At 48.0% G+C, this 20483-nt stretch overlaps 1 protein-coding gene, 3 non-coding genes and 1 pseudogene across 9 annotated transcripts in view; all 5 read left to right on the forward strand.

Moving 5' to 3' along the window:
* TEX14 (testis expressed 14, intercellular bridge forming factor) overlaps positions 1-20483 on the forward strand; it is a 2253432-nt gene that overhangs the window by 287032 nt on the left and 1945917 nt on the right. The window lies entirely within an intron of this gene.
* LOC144825744 (small nucleolar RNA U3) lies at positions 5851-6068 on the forward strand. Its single transcript, XR_013609540.1, has one exon. It is a non-coding gene; the product is annotated as a small nucleolar RNA U3 (small nucleolar RNA).
* LOC144825730 (small nucleolar RNA U3) lies at positions 6636-6853 on the forward strand. Its single transcript, XR_013609527.1, has one exon. It is a non-coding gene; the product is annotated as a small nucleolar RNA U3 (small nucleolar RNA).
* LOC144825738 (small nucleolar RNA U3) lies at positions 14535-14752 on the forward strand. The gene has a single exon (XR_013609534.1). It is a non-coding gene; the product is annotated as a small nucleolar RNA U3 (small nucleolar RNA).
* LOC144825750 (small nucleolar RNA U3) lies at positions 15320-15509 on the forward strand (annotated as a pseudogene).

The following is a 20483-nucleotide window of genomic DNA, read 5'->3' on the forward strand; positions in this document are numbered from 1 at the left end:
GTGGGGGTAAAGAATACTGCTGTGATGTCCTCCTGTGCCATTGGGACAGATTGGCATAGCGTTATAAAAAGTTTCGTCTTGATATGTAATGAAGGAAGAAGTTGGAAATAGTGTTTGTAGGTGTCACAAAGTTGTTGCAAAAAATTCCTGATCTGAACAGGAAGGGAATGGACAGAGTTGCGTTTGTGGAACAGCTAACTGCTATAAATGGATGCTCCTTTGTTCATTTGAGGAAGGACTGGAAGACGGAAACAAACACTGAAAGTTTCCGTTCCTATTCTGATCAATATTAGGATCAAAACTGTCCTGACAAGTACTGATTCCCCAGTGAACGAAATCCTCTGTGCAGGAAACATAAATCGTATTTTGCATGCTTCGATAGTGCAGAGATGCCTAAAGGTTTGTAGGGCCTGGAAAAGCTGCATACGTTGTAACCGGGTGCTAAGACGAGGTGTTGTTCATGTCAACGCTTTCTTGGACCGCCAGCCATTCAGGGTTCATCTCAAAGTAAAACTTTCTGTTATATTCCGTAGCAACTGGATAGCCAATGGGGTGAATAGCGTGCTCTACAAATACTTATTGATTGTTTTTCCGGGAGGTCTTTCACGACGCGTGACCCCTGGTCGAATGCCATCGTCTTGTTAGGCTCGTAGATGTGAACTGGGGAAGAGTTCCTTTGTTCAGGGAGACTAAAGACATTGCCATACATATGGTCTGTGGTCCAACATTTTAAAATGTAAAGGTAGTTGGTTGCTCCACCTTTTGTTTCCACGCTTGCAACCTTGCCTGGTCGCTTCTCATGCACTAGCAATCAGTGTGACTCTTTCGGCAGATTGACTGTTCATAATCTGGACCAAATATTCTGATTGAAAACGGTCTTCCTGCACAGTCTTGTGGAACCTGCAGTTTTGTGACGAGTTTTCCCAATTTTCCCTCTTTTAAAGCACGGCAGTAACAAAAATGAGTGCAAAATAAGCGCTGGGATGCCTAATAGGTAACCAGGCGCTATACAAAACTCAGAATAATAATAATAAATAGCACTTTGCCTCTGAACATGTAAATCGCTATCAGATAGGAAGTGGAACATCTCGCAAAGATATTTTGGGATGAAGCTTCCAGAAAAATCCCTGGCTCGGACATTAAAATCAAGGCAGTGAACAAGAATAGTTCCTTGACCTCCTACAGTTTTAGCACAGTATGATGTGAAATAAGAGCTCGGGTACGGCTTTGCTTCGACAGAATAAGTGCTCTGGTGATTCAGTCTGATCTGTAGTAAAACAAACTGGGGCAGAATTACAAGCTCCTGTGTCGTTTTTGCGCCGCAGTTGCGTCACGTTTTGTGACTCAGCAGCAGCGTAAAAATGCGGCCCATTTACAACGTGACGCATGTAGGGAGATGCAGCACGTTGTAAAGCCCTGCGTCACATTATACCTGCGTCAGGTATAATGTATGCAGGGTGGGCTTTCCAACTCAAAAAAGCCTCCTAGAAGTGACGCAGTGAAATCTACAAGATTTCACTGTGCCACTTCTAGGATGCCACTGTGTCACATTCTTACTGCTTGAAGCAGGCTTAAGGAGTGACGCAGCACAATGAGGATAGGCCTCTCCCTGCATTGCTGGAGTTGCGTCGTGCTTGCGACACAACTCCAGCAATGCGCGACTTTTGCGTGAACAGATGCGTCAGAATTTTTGACGCATCTGTCAATCCTTGCGCCATGGTGCGCCATATTGTAAATACGGTGCATCCATAGTGGCGCAAGGGTTTCTCAAAGCGCCTCAGGGAAAGTGACACATCTTCACAGATGCGTTACTTTCTCGTAAATCTGTCCCACTCTTCGCGCAGTCTGACTATGCATTGCCATCTTGAAATGGTAATAGTGCTCATTTAGTGCAGTGCAGAAAACTGTGGAAGTAATGCTAGATTGTCTTTGCTGTGAGTTTACCAACTGGTTCTCTTAATTTTTCAATAAGTAAAAATGTGTTTGTTGCTGTGAGCCCAAGCACGAAACAAAACTATATGGCTACGCTTTGTTTACCTGTTTGAACTTTAACTTTACAGACCCCCCAGGATATAGCGGCATGGATTTGCAAATTTAGCGGCACAAATATGGAAATTTAGCGGCACAAATATGGAAATTTAGCGGCATTTTTGCGGCACTTTATTTTACTCATAATCATTAATTTTCAGGCTCAAATCCTGGAGGGTCTTTACAGTGCATTACACAAGTGGGGGGAGGCAGCGCCTAGGACTGGGCTACCATCCCCTGTGTCATCCCCTGTGAGGGTGCTCTAGCAATGTCGCCTTGTGGTACCCGCCAGTGACGCCACCCACAGCATTGTTCAGACAGTGTGTGCTGTCTACCATAGAATTTGTATTCGAACCCCTAACCTTCCAATATATATTTCTGTGGCACCAGCCTCTCCAAGCTTTTTTTTTGGTGTGGGAGGAGGTGGATTGGGGGTGGGATGGAGTTCAAAAAGTGCCTCCTAGGTACTTCTCGGCGTGTCCTTGCATATGCAGTGCCATGATCTGTGCTACTAGTCTGCAGCCTGTCTTCATATGTGCATCGCCATGAGCAGTGCTGTTTGTAGGCAGCCTGTCTGCAATTGTGCTGTGCCATGGCTTTGCTCCGACAGCTCTTTTCCCTAGGCGTAAGTATTTGTATGGTGGGAACACCAGTGCTTGAGTTTTGAATGGCTGTTGATTTTTGTTTTTTAATCACATTTCCAGCACATTCTACAAGTCAGAATTAATCTATAAACGGTCCAGTTCTTTTTTGTGCATCCAGCACCACTATGTAAAATGTAAGCTGAAGAAGTTAAGCTCAGTAATAATTGGTAATGTAAAGCTGAGTTACCAAATATATTGTTCCATATACACCTATCATTCAGTATAACTGTACCGCCATGTGCTCATACAAAGCCACCGGGCTGCAGAGGTGCCTGCGCTGCTCATAAACAAGAGAATGGCGGGGAGTGTGGCCTCTCCCATCAGCTAACTTCGGCAAACTTGCAGCCACTGTCCACAACCACAAGCCTGCGCACGGAAGTTAATTTTGTGGGCGGCTCTAGATTTGGACCTCTACCAATGAGAATTGCAGTTCTTGGGGGGTGAGGGGGGGGGATGTGCATTCGAAGGTGGGTGGTCATACACTTACTTGGAGGAAAGCACACTAATCACCCAAAAGGGTATCCAGGCGTTTTATGAGTCATTAAGTGCAATGTTCATAGTGGACGACTGCAATAGTTGACGACTGCATTAACTGTTATTTGGTCTAACAAATACTATACGTTTTATTGTTAACTTTTAGAATGGTGATGGTAGAATGATGTGAAAGTATATTTCTCCAGGCTGTGACTAACTCGTGTGCAAATGGCGACATAACTGTCCAGCAGAACTTGGGTGCCTCAGTGTGTCAACAAAGTTACTCCAATTCTGTATTTAGAAGCATTGGTTGTATTGGGCCACGTGAAATGCACTCCCACTTCATTCGCAAACACGTGAAGATTTACACCTGCGCTAAAAGACCTTTCCGCCTCAAACTACTACCCGCATATCCCGCCCCATTAACTGATTATTGCTTAGACCCTCTCCTGTAATGCAGGAAAAATATCATCTATTTTGTGGTTGTGTTTGACGGAGGTGCATGCATTTTCGAAGTAACCACAGAGTCTCTTGCCTGGTAATGTTTTTATAGTCATCTTTTAGCAAGTGCAGCTGGGCACTGTAACTCTCTCCAGAATTATGATTTGCTAAACAGAGCATACACATTCGTGGTGGTTTTAAGCTGCCCGTGTGGGTACACACATTTCTGGCTCAGTGTGTGTTGTCTGAAGTTGGTTTGATTGAATCAGATGTACACTAGACACCACCACAAATTAGCCAGCTCCGTTTAACTGACATTGCATTACCCACAGAAAGTACATAAGCAGTGCGTAAATCCTAAATATGTATGTTGATAAAAAAGCAGTCTCTGAAATGACAGGTGACTGGAACTTTTTTGTGCCGTAAAATGTACGCATTTCACATGCTCCTCTAGAAAAATAAAATGACCAAGTATTACCCATGTCAATGGGCGTGGCTTTAATTGTTCACTTGTTTTGCTTTTGCAATTATGTGCTATATGAAGAGTGTTCGCAAAGGAGAATAGGAAAATCGGAAAACAACTGGAAACATAGGCAGGAGAAGCACACACGTAGCTCTAAACTACTCAAGTACAAGCCCTGCTTAACAGGCAGTGACAGACTCGAAGTTCGGAAACAGATAAAGGAATGAAGTGATTATGGAATACCATCTCTACACGCAAACGTACGTCTTCGGCGAAGATGGGAAAATAAATGTAGTTCTCTCTGCACGAGAGGTTCAAGCTGGCGGGCGCTTGTTTACCTATGGGAGAGTTCACCAAAACACTTCCTTCGTGCTTCAAGCAGCTGCGAAATAATACAAATCCGCACAGAGAACCGAGCAGGCGACCTCTGACCTTCCACTGCTTCCTAGGAATGGAAGTGAAACAATATGATCCCCTGCCGGTATGCGCGTTTAATGAACATCTCCGTGTTTATGTTCAACCTTAAACACACATTGATTGCTGCATGGTATGCTTCTATGATAAATACGATTGGCTTGCTAACTCACAATAAGATATGGTTGTTCTTGTTTGGCGCTGCCTCCTTTAGGATTTAAATGCTCAATGGCGCCGACGGCACAAACAAAGTCAGCTACTAATGACCCCGCTTTGTAATTCAGATAAGGGTGCTCTTCTGTTTCCTGCTATTACGGCTGTACAGCGCAGTTCACGTCGTGACGTATGCGCGTACAGCCAATTAAAAGGCATTATTTTTTATGTCTGCCGGGAGACCTGTTTTTGCGGCCGAAATAGTCAATATCGCGGCTATCGCGGCTTTTGGTCGATTTCGCGATTATTTTGTGAATCGCGAAATCGCGAAATGCTGGAGGGTCTGACTTTAACACATTAGTCCTCTGTCTGTTTCGGGAACAGTGAGCAAGGAATCCGTGGGCCTCATTTATGAGGCCTTGCGTCAGTTTTGCGCTTCCGATGCGTCACTTTTTGTGACGCATCGGCGGCGTAAAACATGCCTCCTGTTGCGCACTATTTACAAAGTGACGCATCTAAGCAGATGCGTCACTTTGTAAACCCCTGCGCTACAGTATACCTGCGTCAGGTATAATGTATGCAGAGGGGGCGTTCCCCCGCAAAAAGCCTCGTAATAGTGACGCAGTGAAATCTTTGAGATTTCACTGCGTCACTTTTAGGACGCTGTTGCGTCAAAATCTTGCGCCTGCCTCACAGCAGGCGTAAGACTGACGCAATCCCTTTCACATGGGGTTTTCCCCATATGAAAGGACGCATTGCTGTAGTTGCGTCACTTTTGTGACACACCCCAGCAATGCGTGACTTTTGTGCTTACAGATACGTCAGAAATACTGACGTATCTGTAACTCCTTGCGACATGATGCGTCATACTGTAAATATGACACATCATTGGTGTCGCAAGGAGGACGCAGTGAAAAGTGACGCATCGCTGTTTTCACGCAGCGATGCGTCACTTTTTATAAATGAGGCCCCGTGTGTGTAAAGAAAAGGCAGGCTGAATGTGATTGGTTGCGGATTTCGATTATGCAGATTTTTAAAGCAGTGAGTCACCCAGGGTCTACTGAGAATGCTTTATTGTGAAGAAAGCGTCTGCCTGTGCACCTTTAGATTGTAATTTTGTGGCGTTATACAGCCATATGTTTTTGTTGGAGTTGATGATGCCAAACCTTTTCTTACTGTACGTAAGAAGGGGTTTTACTTTCTCTGTCCGTGTGAGCAGCAGTCGTTTGTGTTAAGACTATACTTTCAGGGATCATTTCTATAGTGCTTAACTGAGGAAATGTGTTGGAAAGTGTCTGGTCTTCGCTAACCACGAGGAAGAGTTGAAGTGTTTCTTTCTGAGCGCGAAACGAGTGGACAGTGTTGCATTCATGCAGCTGCTGTTTGCTATTGATGACCGTTCCTCTCTCCCTTGCAGGAGAGCTGGAGGAAGGCAACACAAACTGAGTGGTTAGCTCCATATTGCAGTGTAAGAAAGTTGATTGAGTCAATTCTGTAATTCGTTTTGAAATTGCTGACAGTGGCTATAGATGGGGATTGTGCATGTGGGATGAAAACGTTTGAGCTTTCCTGCACTTGTTTATCCAACAGGTTTTTTTTTCGAAAAGGATGTCTTCTCTTTAATTTAGTACGTTCGATTACATGCGCCCAAAGAGGACTCTTCAAATGGACCCTGAACAAATGTTATCAAACCTTTCCTGTTTGAACTTTCACACTGTAGTCCTCTGTCTGTTTCGGGAACAGTGAGCAGGGAATCCGTGTGTGTAAAGAAAAGGCAGGCTGAATGTGATTGGTTGCTGATTTCGATTATGCAGATTTTTAAAGCAGTGAGTCACCCAGGATCTACTGAGAATGCGTTATTGCGAAGAAAGCGTCTACCTGTGCACCTTTAGATTGTTATTTTGTGGTGTTTTAAAGCCATATGTTTTTGTTGGAGTTAATGATGCCGAACCTTTTCTTACTGTACGTAAAAAGGGGTTTTACTTTCTCTGTCCGTGTGAGCAGCAGTCGTTTGTGTTAAGACTATACTTTCAGGGATCATTTCTATAGTTCTTAACTGAGGAAATGTGTTCGAAAGTGTCTGGTCTTCGCTAACCACGAGGAAGAGTTGAAGTGTTTCCTTCTGAGCGCGAAGCGAGTGGACAGTGTTGCATTTATGCAGCTGCTGTTTGCTATTGATGACCGTTCCTCTCTCCCTTACAGGAGAGTTGGAGGAAGGCAACACAAACTGAGTGGTTAGCTCCATATTATAGTTTAAGAAAGGATGATTGAGTCAATTCTGTATTTCGTTTTTAAGTTGATGACGGTGGCTATGGATGGGGTTTGTGCATGTGGGATGAAAACGTTTGAGCCGGGGATTCGCCACGCATCTGCCCATCCGCGCGCCACAGTGCGCCTCATTGTAAATTTGGCGCATCAGTGGTGGCGTAGGGGTGGGCAGATGCGTCGCAACTCTTCTGGCGTATCTCTGCTGATTAGCAGAGATGCGCCATAAGTCGTAAATCTGCCCCCCACTCTCCACCCATTTAACACATTCTCGGTTCAGAGTAACGCAAAGCAGAGAATTGCTGCTGCCTTGCGTTTTTCGGGATAATAGGCCTCGCAGACATTTTCCAGGGGGCCAAAAAGTTTGGCCTGTCATGTGACCAAGGGTCGCATTCATGCCAGCAGGATGGCAGATGTTGTTCATGTATAATAGCAACCCAGGCCGCACAGACGATGAACATAACAACTGACTTACCTCCTGGTTCACTATTTGCATTGCAGGGTTGGAGGAAGCATGAATGTTTATTGAATGCTTCTCAATGCACTGATATACTTAGGTGAAACGTTTCTGCATATGGAAGGAAGGCAAGTTTTTTCGTTTTTTTTAGAGACTGTCACATTTCTTTCACGTTTGTTGCAAGATGTCTTTAAAAAGAATATGTTCCTTAAATTCATCGGTGCAGGACACCTTCACTTCTTTTCTTTTACTTTAGTTAATAAGTTACTTTAGTTGTAAATAAATGCTTAGCTCTTTAATTACCATCTTTCGGACTATTAGTGCTCCGTCAAGTAAACAGTAGCCCGGTGCTGCTGTACACCAGGGAGCCACATGTAAAGGTCAGGAGAGCTGCTTGCGGCTCCTCGGCCATACTTTAAGCATCACTGCTCTAGATTTACTTAGCCATGCAATGCCACGCAAGGTGGCCTTCCGCGACTTAGTAAATCTTAGTGAAGCCCTGGCGTTGCCTAACGCTGTCTTGCATGAGGCAATGACAACGCAAGGGCTTCATAAATCTGGGCCCTTGTGTATGGGCTATCTTTAGAGCTTAGACTTCTGCCAGACAATTAGTGATGCACAATGATTTATCGCTGTGCCAAATTGACTGTTGAAAGGGGCTTTCTAATGCTATTTAGACTAAAAACAAGAGTAACATTATGGTCACGGGTCCAAAAACGTATACGGCCCAAGCGGATCTTAGACTGGTGCGGATGAAGGACGCCTTCTTGGTCATTTGCTAAGTTTTTGTGCGGGCCCTCCCGTGGCACAAATTTGCGTACGCGTAAAGGATTGCGTCTGTTTACTTATCATCACAAAAGCCCTTCTTGGCATCGCAAAACCGTGCAGCTCCCCACAAGCGCCAGCACACCCGTTAGTGTAGCAAGGGCTTGATGTCTTAGACTATTGGAATTTTGCTAGATTTATTTGGGAGAGTGAAGTTGCAGCGAAAAAAGAATGGTTGGAATAAGCCACCTGCTCCAACATTCTAGCGAACGTCATTATTGTGGCGCTCCCCTGTTTAATTTAGAGCATTGCTACATCATTGACCGGAACGTTGAGATATCATTATAGCCGTTCTGCCTCGTCTGTCACATTGCTTACATTCTCTGTCCCCTCGCTTCTGTCAACTCGACTAGAGATCATTTAATCAATCAATCAATCAAGAGTATTTGTAAAGCGTGCTACTCACCCGCTAGGGTCTCAAGGCGCTGGGGGGGGGGGGGGGGGGGGGAGGCTGCTACTGTTCGAAAAGACAGGTCTTGAGTTGCTTCCTGAAGGAGAGATGGTCCTGGGTGAGTCGTAGGTGGGTGGGGAGGGTGTTCCAGGTCTTGGCCGCCAGGTAGGTGAAGGTTCTTCCTCCGGTGGTGGTTCTGCGGATCCGTGGGACTGTGGCGAGGGCGAGGCTGGCGGAGCGGAGCTGGCGGGTTGGCGTGTAGAACGTGAGGCGGTTGTTGAGGTATTCGGGGCCCAAGTCGTGGAGAGCCTTGTTTGCGTGGGTGAGGAGTCTGAACGTGATCCTCTTGCTGACGGGGAGCCAGTGCAGGTCCCTCAGGTGGGCGGAGATGTGGTTGTGTCGGGGGATGTCCAAGACGAGTCGTGCTGAGGCGTTCTGGATGCGCTGGAGTCTTTTCTGTAGTTTGGCGGTGGTCCCAGCGTAGAGGGCGTTCCCGTAGTCCAGACGGCTGGTGACGAGGGCCTGGGTAATCGTTTTCCTGGTTCCAGTGGGGATCCAGCGGAAGATCTTACGGAGCACGCGGAGTGTGTTGAAGCAGGAGGAGGTAACGGCGTTAACTTGCCTGGCCATCGTGAGGGAGGAGTCAAGGATGAAGCCCAGGTTGCGTGCGTGGTCCGTGGGCTTGGGTGGGGGGCCCAGAGCAGTGGGCCACCAGGAGTCGTCCCAGGCGGAGATGGATGGGCTGAGGATGAGGACTTCCGTCTTGTCTGAGTTCAGTTTCAGGCGGCTGAGTTTCAGGCGGCTGAGCTTCATCCAGTCTGCGATGTCTTTCATTCCGTCCTGGAAGCTGGCTCTGGTGGAGGTGGGGTCGTTGGTGAGGGAGAGGATCAGTTGGGTATCGTCGGCGTAGGAGATGATGTTGAGGTGCTTGCGTGCGATGGCTGCGAGGGGGCTCATGTAGACGTTGAAGAGGGTGGGGCTGAGCGAGGAGTCTTGAGGTACGCTGCAGATGATCTTGGTGGCTTCTACGAGGAAGGGCGGGAGACGGACTCTTTGGGTTCTGTCGGAAAGGAAGGAGGTGATCCATTCCAGGGCCTTTCCTTGGATCCCGGCGTGGCGGAGGCGGGTTGTCAGGGTGCGGCGGCAGACCGCGTCGAACGCAGCCGAAAGGTCGAGCAGGATGAGGGCGGCGGTTTCTCCGTTGTCCAGCAGGGTCCGGATGCCGTCGGTGGCCGCGATGAGGGCCGTCTCGGTGCTGTGGTTCGCTCGGAATCCTGACTGCGATGGGTCGAGGGAGCCGATCATCTCCAGGAAGGCTGTCAGCTGTTTGTTGACGGTTTTCTCGATGACTTTTGCAGGGAAGGGGAGGAGCGAGATGGGGCGGAAGTTCTTGAGGTCTGAGGGGTCCGCGGTGGGTTTCTTCAGGAGGGCGCTGATCTCTGCGTGCTTCCAGCTCTCCTGGAAGGTGGCGGATATGAAGGAGTTGTTGATGATGTCCCGAAGTTTGGGTGCGATGATGGAGTCGGCTTTGTTGAAGATGTGGTGTGGGCATGGATCGGCTGGGGAGCCCGCGTGGATGGTGTTCATCGTGTGGGTGGTATCTTCCATGCTGACCTGAGTCCAGGCGCACAGGGTGGTGGTGGGGGGTGTAGGTTCGGTGGTGGTGTACGAGTTCTGAGCGCCGAAGCTGTCGTGTATGTCGACGATCTTACGGTGAAAAAAGGTGGCCAGTGAGTTGCAGAGGTCTTGAGAAGGCGTGATGTCGTTGTTGCTGGCGTTGGGGTTGGAGAGCTCTTTCTCGACGTTGAAGAGTTCCCTGCTGTTGTGGGTGTTGTTGTCCAGTCGATCTCTGAAGGATGACCTTTTGGTGGTGCCGATCAGCTGGTGGTATTTGCGGGTGGCGTTCTTGAGGGCTGTCATGTTATCCGTTGACTGGTTGTGGCGCCAGGCTTTCTCGAGGTCACGTCAGGATTTCTTGGAGTCTTTGAGATCGTTGGTGAACCACGCGGCTTTCTTGCTGTTGAGGGTGCTGGGTGCTGGGAGGGTTTTTCAGTGGAGCAAGGGTGTCAGCGCAGTCGGTGATCCACTGTGTGAGGTTGCGGGCTCCTTCGTTGGGGTCCGTGGTGTTGGTGGGAGGGTTTAGGCTCAAGGAGGTGGTGAGTTGGTCGGTGGTGATCTTGCTCCAGCATCTTCGGGGGGTTTGTTGAGGGCGGTGGTGGGTCGTTGTTTTCCTGAAGTTGAAGTGTACGCAGCTGTGGTCGGTCTAGTGGAGCTCGGTGGTGTGGCTGAAGGAGATGTGGTTGCTGGAGGAGAAGACGGGGTCGAGCGTGTGGCCGGCGTAATGGGTGGGGGTGTTGACCAGTTGCTTGAATCTGAGGTTGGCGAGGTTGTCTAGTAGGGCGGTGGTGTTGTTGTCCTGGTCATTCTCCCGGTGGAAGTTGAGGTCTCCTAGGAGGATGTAGTCGGGGGAGGCGATAATTGTAGGCCCCTATAGTGTTGTCATATTCAATATATGCAATATTAGAACGCTGGGAACTTGAGAGTTTTATTGAGAAAATGGGAATGTCAGCTAGTGGTAAACTGTATTTAAAAAAAAAAACCTGCGCCTTGAAAGTTCAAACGCTGTAATGCGTAGAACCGCAGAAGACACCCTTTTGAATTGCCAACGTGCACTAAAGCCAGGGAAACGATGTGGCTGGGTTGGCGGTAGAACATGAATTGGTGAAGTTGGCAGTCTGACGGCATGCCAGGTGAGTGCCTCGAAACTTCACCTCATCTTGCCTTTGTAAAGGTTGGGCATAGCCTGACGTCCTTCCCAGCCACGGATCGCATTATTAAAAAAACAAAAGAAAGTGACCCTTAATTGTGGTAGCCTTCTAGCCTGCCGCAAGAGGCCATGTGGACAGTTTCTGGCCCCCTTCCTTAATTTTTGCTCTTGCCTTCAATTTCAACCTAGCATGGCGAAGCAAGGCTTTAGTTAGCGGCTTAGACCATAGCGGCAGGTTTTAAGATAATATCTTATCTGCTGAGAGCTTAGCCAGGTGGGGGTAAAGAATACTGCTGTGATGTCCTCCTGTGCCATTGGGACAGATTGGCATAGCGTTATAAAAAGTTTCGTCTTGATATGTAATGAAGGAAGAAGTTGGAAATAGTGTTTGTAGGTGTCACAAAGTTGTTGCAAAAAATTCCTGATCTGAACAGGAAGGGAATGGACAGAGTTGCGTTTGTGGAACAGCTAACTGCTATAAATGGATGCTCCTTTGTTCATTTGAGGAAGGACTGGAAGACGGAAACAAACACTGAAAGTTTCCGTTCCTATTCTGATCAATATTAGGATCAAAACTGTCCTGACAAGTACTGATTCCCCAGTGAACGAAATCCTCTGTGCAGGAAACATAAATCGTATTTTGGATGCTTCGATAGTGCAGAGATGCCTAAAGGTTTGTAGGGCCTGGAAAAGCTGCATACGTTGTAACCGGGTGCTAAGACGAGGTGTTGTTCATGTCAACGCTTTCTTGGACCGCCAGCCATTCAGGGTTCATCTCAAAGTAAAACTTTCTGTTATATTCCGTAGCAACTGGATAGCCAGTGGGGTGATTAGCGTGCTCTACAAATACTTATTGATTGTTTTTCCGGGAGGTCTTTCACGACGCTTGACCCCTGGTCGAATGCCATCGTCTTGTTAGGCTCGTAGATGTGAACTGGGGAAGAGTTCCTTTGTTCAGGGAGACTAAAGACATTGCCATACATATGGTCTGTGGTCCAACATTTTAAAATGTAAAGGTAGTTGGTTTCTCCACCTTTTGTTTCCACGCTTGCAACCTTGCCTGGTCGCTTCTCATGCACTAGCAATCAGTGTGACTCTTTCGGCAGATTGACTGTTCATAATCTGGACCAAATATTCTGATTGAAAACGGTCTTCCTGCACAGTCTTGTGGAACCTGCAGTTTTGTGACGAGTTTTCCCAATTTTCCCTCTTTTAAAGCACGGCAGTAACAAAAATGAGTGCAAAATAAGCGCTGGGATGCCTAATAGGTAACCAGGCGCTATACAAAACTCAGAATAATAATAATAAATAGCACTTTGCCTCTGAACATGTAAATCGCTATCAGATAGGAAGTGGAACATCTCGCAAAGATATTTTGGGATGAAGCTTCCAGAAAAATCCCTGGCTCGGACATTAAAATCAAGGCAGTGAACAAGAATAGTTCCTTGACCTCCTACAGTTTTAGCACAGTATGATGTGAAATAAGAGCTCGGGTACGGCTTTGCTTCGACAGAATAAGTGCTCTGGTGATTCAGTCTGATCTGTAGTAAAACAAACTGGGGCAGAATTACAAGCTCCTGTGTTGTTTTTGCGCCGCAGTTGCGTCACGTTTTGTGACTCAGCAGCAGCGTAAAAATGCGGCCCATTTACAACGTGACGCATGTAGGGAGATGCAGCACGTTGTAAAGCCCTGCGTCACATTATACCTGCGTCAGGTATAATGTATGCAGGGTGGGCTTTCCAACTCAAAAAAGCCTCCTAGAAGTGACGCAGTGAAATCTACAAGATTTCACTGTGCCACTTCTAGGATGCCACTGTGTCACATTCTTACTGCTTGAAGCAGGCTTAAGGAGTGACGCAGCACAATGAGGATAGGCCTCTCCCTGCATTGCTGGAGTTGCGTCGTGCTTGCGACACAACTCCAGCAATGCGCGACTTTTGCGTGAACAGATGCGTCAGAATTTTTGACGCATCTGTCAATCCTTGCGCCATGGTGCGCCATATTGTAAATACGGTGCATCCATAGTGGCGCAAGGGTTTCTCAAAGCGCCTCAGGGAAAGTGACACATCTTCACAGATGCGTTACTTTCTCGTAAATCTGTCCCACTCTTCGCGCAGTTTGACTATGCATTGCCATCTTGAAATGGTAATAGTGCTCATTTAGTGCAGTGCAGAAAACTGTGGAAGTAATGCTAGATTGTCTTTGCTGTGAGTTTACCAACTGGTTCTCTTAATTTTTCAATAAGTAAAAATGTGTTTGTTGCTGTGAGCCCAAGCACGAAACAAAACTATATGGCTACGCTTTGTTTACCTGTTTGAACTTTAACTTTAACACATTAGTCCTCTGTCTGTTTCGGGAACAGTGAGCAAGGAATCCGTGGGCCTCATTTATGAGGCCTTGCGTCAGTTTTGCGCTTCCGATGCGTCACTTTTTGTGACGCATCGGCGGCGTAAAACATGCCTCCTGTTGCGCACTATTTACAAAGTGACGCATCTAAGCAGATGCGTCACTTTGTAAACCCCTGCGCTACAGTATACCTGCGTCAGGTATAATGTATGCAGAGGGGGCGTTCCCCCGCAAAAAGCCTCGTAATAGTGACGCAGTGAAATCTTTGAGATTTCACTGCGTCACTTTTAGGACGCTGTTGCGTCAAAATCTTGCGCCTGCCTCACAGCAGGCGTAAGACTGACGCAATCCCTTTCACATGGGGTTTTCCCCATATGAAAGGACGCATTGCTGTAGTTGCGTCACTTTTGTGACACACCCCAGCAATGCGTGACTTTTGTGCTTACAGATACGTCAGAAATACTGACGTATCTGTAACTCCTTGCGACATGATGCGTCATACTGTAAATATGACACATCATTGGTGTCGCAAGGAGGACGCAGTGAAAAGTGACGCATCGCTGTTTTCACGCAGCGATGCGTCACTTTTTATAAATGAGGCCCCGTGTGTGTAAAGAAAAGGCAGGCTGAATGTGATTGGTTGCGGATTTCGATTATGCAGATTTTTAAAGCAGTGAGTCACCCAGGGTCTACTGAGAATGCTTTATTGTGAAGAAAGCGTCTGCCTGTGCACCTTTAGATTGTAATTTTGTGGCGTTATACAGCCATATGTTTTTGTTGGAGTTGATGATGCCAAACCTTTTCTTACTGTACGTAAGAAGGGGTTTTACTTTCTCTGTCCGTGTGAGCAGCAGTCGTTTGTATTAAGACTATACTTTCAGGGATCATTTCTATAGTGCTTAACTGAGGAAATGTGTTGGAAAGTGTCTGGTCTTCGCTAACCACGAGGAAGAGTTGAAGTGTTTCTTTCTGAGCGCGAAACGAGTGGACAGTGTTGCATTCATGCAGCTGCTGTTTGCTATTGATGACCGTTCCTCTCTCCCTTGCAGGAGAGCTGGAGGAAAGAAACACAAACTGAGTGGTTAGCTCCATATTGCAGTGTAAGAAAGTTGATTGAGTCAATTCTGTAATTCGTTTTGAAATTGCTGACAGTGGCTATAGATGGGGATTGTGCATGTGGGATGAAAACGTTTGAGCTTTCCTGCACTTGTTTATCCAACAGGTTTTTTTTTCGAAAAGGATGTCTTCTCTTTAATTTAGTACGTTCGATTACATGCGCCCAAAGAGGACTCTTCAAATGGACCCTGAACAAATGTTATCAAACCTTTCCTGTTTGAACTTTCACACTGTAGTCCTCTGTCTGTTTCGGGAACAGTGAGCAGGGAATCCGTGTGTGTAAAGAAAAGGCAGGCTGAATGTGATTGGTTGCTGATTTCGATTATGCAGATTTTTAAAGCAGTGAGTCACCCAGGATCTACTGAGAATGCGTTATTGCGAAGAAAGCCTCTACCTGTGCACCTTTAGATTGTTATTTTGTGGTGTTTTAAAGCCATATGTTTTTGTTGGAGTTAATGATGCCGAACCTTTTCTTACTGTACGTAAAAAGGGGTTTTACTTTCTCTGTCCGTGTGAGCAGCAGTCGTTTGTGTTAAGACTATACTTTCAGGGATCATTTCTATAGTTCTTAACTGAGGAAATGTGTTCGAAAGTGTCTGTTCTTCGTGTTTCCTTCTGAGCGCGAAGCGAGTGGACAGTGTTGCATTTATGCAGCTGCTGTTTGCTATTGATGACCGTTCCTCTCTCCCTTACAGGAGAGTTGGAGGAAGGCAACACAAACTGAGTGGTTAGCTCCATATTATAGTTTAAGAAAGATGATTGAGTCAATTCTGTATTTCGTTTTTAAGTTGATGACGGTGGCTATGGATGGGGTTTGTGCATGTGGGATGAAAACGTTTGAGCCGGGGATTCGCCACGCATCTGCCCATCCGCGCGCCACAGTGCGCCTCATTGTAAATTTGGCGCATCAGTGGTGGCGTAGGGGTGGGCAGATGCGTCGCAACTCTTCTGGCGTGTATCTGCGGATTAGCAGAGATGCGCCATAAGTCGTAAATCTGCCCCCCACTCTCCACCCATTTAACACATTCTCGGTTCAGAGTAACGCAAAGCAGAGAATTGCTGCTGCCTTGCGTTTTTCGGGATAATAGGCCTCGCAGACATTTTCCAGGGGGCCAAAAAGTTTGGCCTGTCATGTGACCAAGGGTCGCATTCATGCCAGCAGGATGGCAGATGTTGTTCATGTATAATAGCAACCCAGGCCGCACAGACGATGAACATAACAACTGACTTACCTCCTGGTTCACTATTTGCATTGCAGGGTTGGAGGAAGCATGAATGTTTATTGAATGCTTCTCAATGCACTGATATACTTAGGTGAAACGTTTCTGCATATGGAAGGAAGGCAAGTTTTTTCGTTTTTTTTAGAGACTGTCACATTTCTTTCACGTTTGTTGCAAGATGTCTTTAAAAAGAATATGTTCCTTAAATTCATCGGTGCAGGACACCTTCACTTCTTTTCTTTTACTTTAGTTAATAAGTTACTTTAGTTGTAAATAAATGCTTAGCTCTTTAATTACCATCTTTCGGACTATTAGTGCTCCGTCAAGTAAACAGTAGCCCGGTGCTGCTGTACACCAGGGAGCCACATGTAAAGGTCAGGAGAGCTGCTTGCGGCTCCTCGGCCATACTTTAAGCATCACTGCTCTAGATTTACTTAGCCATGCAATGCCACGCAAGGTGGCCTTCCGCGACTTAGTAAATCTTAGTGAAGCCCTGGCGTTGCCTAACGCTGTCTTGCATGAGGCAATGACAACGCAAGGGCTTCATAAATCTGGGCCCTTGTGTATGGGCTATCTTTAGAGCTTAGACTTCTGCCAGACAATTAGTGATGCACAATGATTTATCGCTGTGCCAAATTGACTGTTGAAAGGGGCTTTCTAATGCTATTTAGACTAAAAACAAGAGTAACATTATGGTCACGGGTCCAAAAACGTATACGGCCCAAGCGGATCTTAGACTGGTGCGGATGAAGGACGCCTTCTTGGTCATTTGCTAAGTTTTTGTGCGGGCCCTCCCGTGGCACAAATTTGCGTACGCGTAAAGGATTGCGTCTGTTTACTTATCATCACAAAAGCCCTTCTTGGCATCGCAAAACCGTGCAGCTCCCCACAAGCGCCAGCACACCCGTTAGTGTAGCAAGGGCTTGATGTCTTAGACTATTGGAATTTTGCTAGATTTATTTGGGAGAGTGAAGTTGCAGCGAAAAAAGAATGGTTGGAATAAGCCACCTGCTCCAACATTCTAGCGAACGTCATTATTGTGGCGCTCCCCTGTTTAATTTAGAGCATTGCTACATCATTGACCGGAACGTTGAGATATCATTATAGCCGTTCTGCCTCGTCTGTCACATTGCTTACATTCTCTGTCCCCTCGCTTCTGTCAACTCGACTAGAGATCATTTAATCAATCAATCAATCAAGAGTATTTGTAAAGCGTGCTACTCACCCGCTAGGGTCTCAAGGCGCTGGGGGGGGGGGGGGGGGAGGCTGCTACTGTTCGAAAAGACAGGTCTTGAGTTGCTTCCTGAAGGAGAGATGGTCCTGGGTGAGTCGTAGGTGGGTGGGGAGGGTGTTCCAGGTCTTGGCCGCCAGGTAGGTGAAGGTTCTTCCTCCGGTGGTGGTTCTGCGGATCCGTGGGACTGTGGCGAGGGCGAGGCTGGCGGAGCGGAGCTGGCGGGTTGGCGTGTAGAACGTGAGGCGGTTGTTGAGGTATTCGGGGCCCAAGTCGTGGAGAGCCTTGTTTGCGTGGGTGAGGAGTCTGAACGTGATCCTCTTGCTGACGGGGAGCCAGTGCAGGTCCCTCAGGTGGGCGGAGATGTGGTTGTGTCGGGGGATGTCCAAGACGAGTCGTGCTGAGGCGTTCTGGATGCGCTGGAGTCTTTTCTGTAGTTTGGCGGTGGTCCCAGCGTAGAGGGCGTTCCCGTAGTCCAGACGGCTGGTGACGAGGGCCTGGGTAATCGTTTTCCTGGTTCCAGTGGGGATCCAGCGGAAGATCTTACGGAGCACGCGGAGTGTGTTGAAGCAGGAGGAGGTAACGGCGTTAACTTGCCTGGCCATCGTGAGGGAGGAGTCAAGGATGAAGCCCAGGTTGCGTGCGTGGTCCGTGGGCTTGGGTGGGGGGCCCAGAGCAGTGGGCCACCAGGAGTCGTCCCAGGCGGAGATGGATGGGCTGAGGATGAGGACTTCCGTCTTGTCTGAGTTCAGTTTCAGGCGGCTGAGTTTCAGGCGGCTGAGCTTCATCCAGTCTGCGATGTCTTTCATTCCGTCCTGGAAGCTGGCTCTGGTGGAGGTGGGGTCGTTGGTGAGGGAGAGGATCAGTTGGGTATCGTCGGCGTAGGAGATGATGTTGAGGTGCTTGCGTGCGATGGCTGCGAGGGGGCTCATGTAGACGTTGAAGAGGGTGGGGCTGAGCGAGGAGTCTTGAGGTACGCTGCAGATGATCTTGGTGGCTTCTACGAGGAAGGGCGGGAGACGGACTCTTTGGGTTCTGTCGGAAAGGAAGGAGGTGATCCATTCCAGGGCCTTTCCTTGGATCCCGGCGTGGCGGAGGCGGGTTGTCAGGGTGCGGCGGCAGACCGCGTCGAACGCAGCCGAAAGGTCGAGCAGGATGAGGGCGGCGGTTTCTCCGTTGTCCAGCAGGGTCCGGATGCCGTCGGTGGCCGCGATGAGGGCCGTCTCGGTGCTGTGGTTCGCTCGGAATCCTGACTGCGATGGGTCGAGGGAGCCGATCATCTCCAGGAAGGCTGTCAGCTGTTTGTTGACGGTTTTCTCGATGACTTTTGCAGGGAAGGGGAGGAGCGAGATGGGGCGGAAGTTCTTGAGGTCTGAGGGGTCCGCGGTGGGTTTCTTCAGGAGGGCGCTGATCTCTGCGTGCTTCCAGCTCTCCTGGAAGGTGGCGGATATGAAGGAGTTGTTGATGATGTCCCGAAGTTTGGGTGCGATGATGGAGTCGGCTTTGTTGAAGATGTGGTGTGGGCATGGATCGGCTGGGGAGCCCGCGTGGATGGTGTTCATCGTGTGGGTGGTATCTTCCATGCTGACCTGAGTCCAGGCGCACAGGGTGGTGGTGGGGGGTGTAGGTTCGGTGGTGGTGTACGAGTTCTGAGCGCCGAAGCTGTTGTGTATGTCGACGATCTTACGGTGAAAAAAGGTGGCCAGTGAGTTGCAGAGGTCTTGAGAAGGCGTGATGTCGTTGTTGCTGGCGTTGGGGTTGGAGAGCTCTTTCTCGACGTTGAAGAGTTCCCTGCTGTTGTGGGTGTTGTTGTCCAGTCGATCTCTGAAGGATGACCTTTTGGTGGTGCCGATCAGCTGGTGGTATTTGCGGGTGGCGTTCTTGAGGGCTGTCATGTTATCCGTTGACTGGTTGTGGCGCCAGGCTTTCTCGAGGTCACGTCAGGATTTCTTGGAGTCTTTGAGATCGTTGGTGAACCACGCGGCTTTCTTGCTGTTGAGGGTGCTGGGTGCTGGGAGGGTTTTTCAGTGGAGCAAGGGTGTCAGCGCAGTCGGTGATCCACTGTGTGAGGTTGCGGGCTCCTTCGTTGGGGTCCGTGGTGTTGGTGGGAGGGTTTAGGCTCAAGGAGGTGGTGAGTTGGTCGGTGGTGATCTTGCTCCAGCATCTTCGGGGGGTTTGTTGAGGGCGGTGGTGGGTCGTTGTTTTCCTGAAGTTGAAGTGTACGCAGCTGTGGTCGGTCTAGTGGAGCTCGGTGGTGTGGCTGAAGGAGATGTGGTTGCTGGAGGAGAAGACGGGGTCGAGCGTGTGGCCGGCGTAATGGGTGGGGGTGTTGACCAGTTGCTTGAATCTGAGGTTGGCGAGGTTGTCTAGTAGGGCGGTGGTGTTGTTGTCCTGGTCATTCTCCCGGTGGAAGTTGAGGTCTCCTAGGAGGATGTAGTCGGGGGAGGCGATAATTGTAGGCCCCTATAGTGTTGTCATATTCAATATATGCAATATTAGAACGCTGGGAACTTGAGAGTTTTATTGAGAAAATGGGAATGTCAGCTAGTGGTAAACTGTATTTAAAAAAAAAAACCTGCGCCTTGAAAGTTCAAACGCTGTAATGCGTAGAACCGCAGAAGACACCCTTTTGAATTGCCAACGTGCACTAAAGCCAGGGAAACGATGTGGCTGGGTTGGCGGTAGAACATGAATTGGTGAAGTTGGCAGTCTGACGGCATGCCAGGTGAGTGCCTCGAAACTTCACCTCATCTTGCCTTTGTAAAGGTTGGGCATAGCCTGACGTCCTTCCCAGCCACGGATCGCATTATTAAAAAAACAAAAGAAAGTGACCCTAAATTGTGGTAGCCTTCTAGCCTGCCGCAAGAGGCCATGTGGACAGTTTCTGGCCCCCTTCCTTAATTTTTGCTCTTGCCTTCAATTTCAACCTAGCATGGCGAAGCAAGGCTTTAGTTAGCGGCTTAGACCATAGCGGCAGGTTTTAAGATAATATCTTATCTGCTGAGAGCTTAGCCAGGTGGGGGGAAAGAATACTGCTGTGATGTCCTCCTGTGCCATTGGGACAGATTGGCATAGCGTTATAAAAAGTTTCGTCTTGATATGTAATGAAGGAAGAAGTTGGAAATAGTGTTTGTAGGTGTCACAAAGTTGTTGCAAAAAATTCCTGATCTGAACAGGAAGGGAATGGACAGAGTTGCGTTTGTGGAACAGCTAACTGCTATAAATGGATGCTCCTTTGTTTATTTGA

The sequence above is a fragment of the Lissotriton helveticus genome, chromosome 3_1, assembly GCF_964261635.1.
Source record: "Lissotriton helveticus chromosome 3_1, aLisHel1.1, whole genome shotgun sequence".
NCBI classification, from domain to species: Eukaryota; Metazoa; Chordata; class Amphibia; order Caudata; family Salamandridae; genus Lissotriton; species Lissotriton helveticus.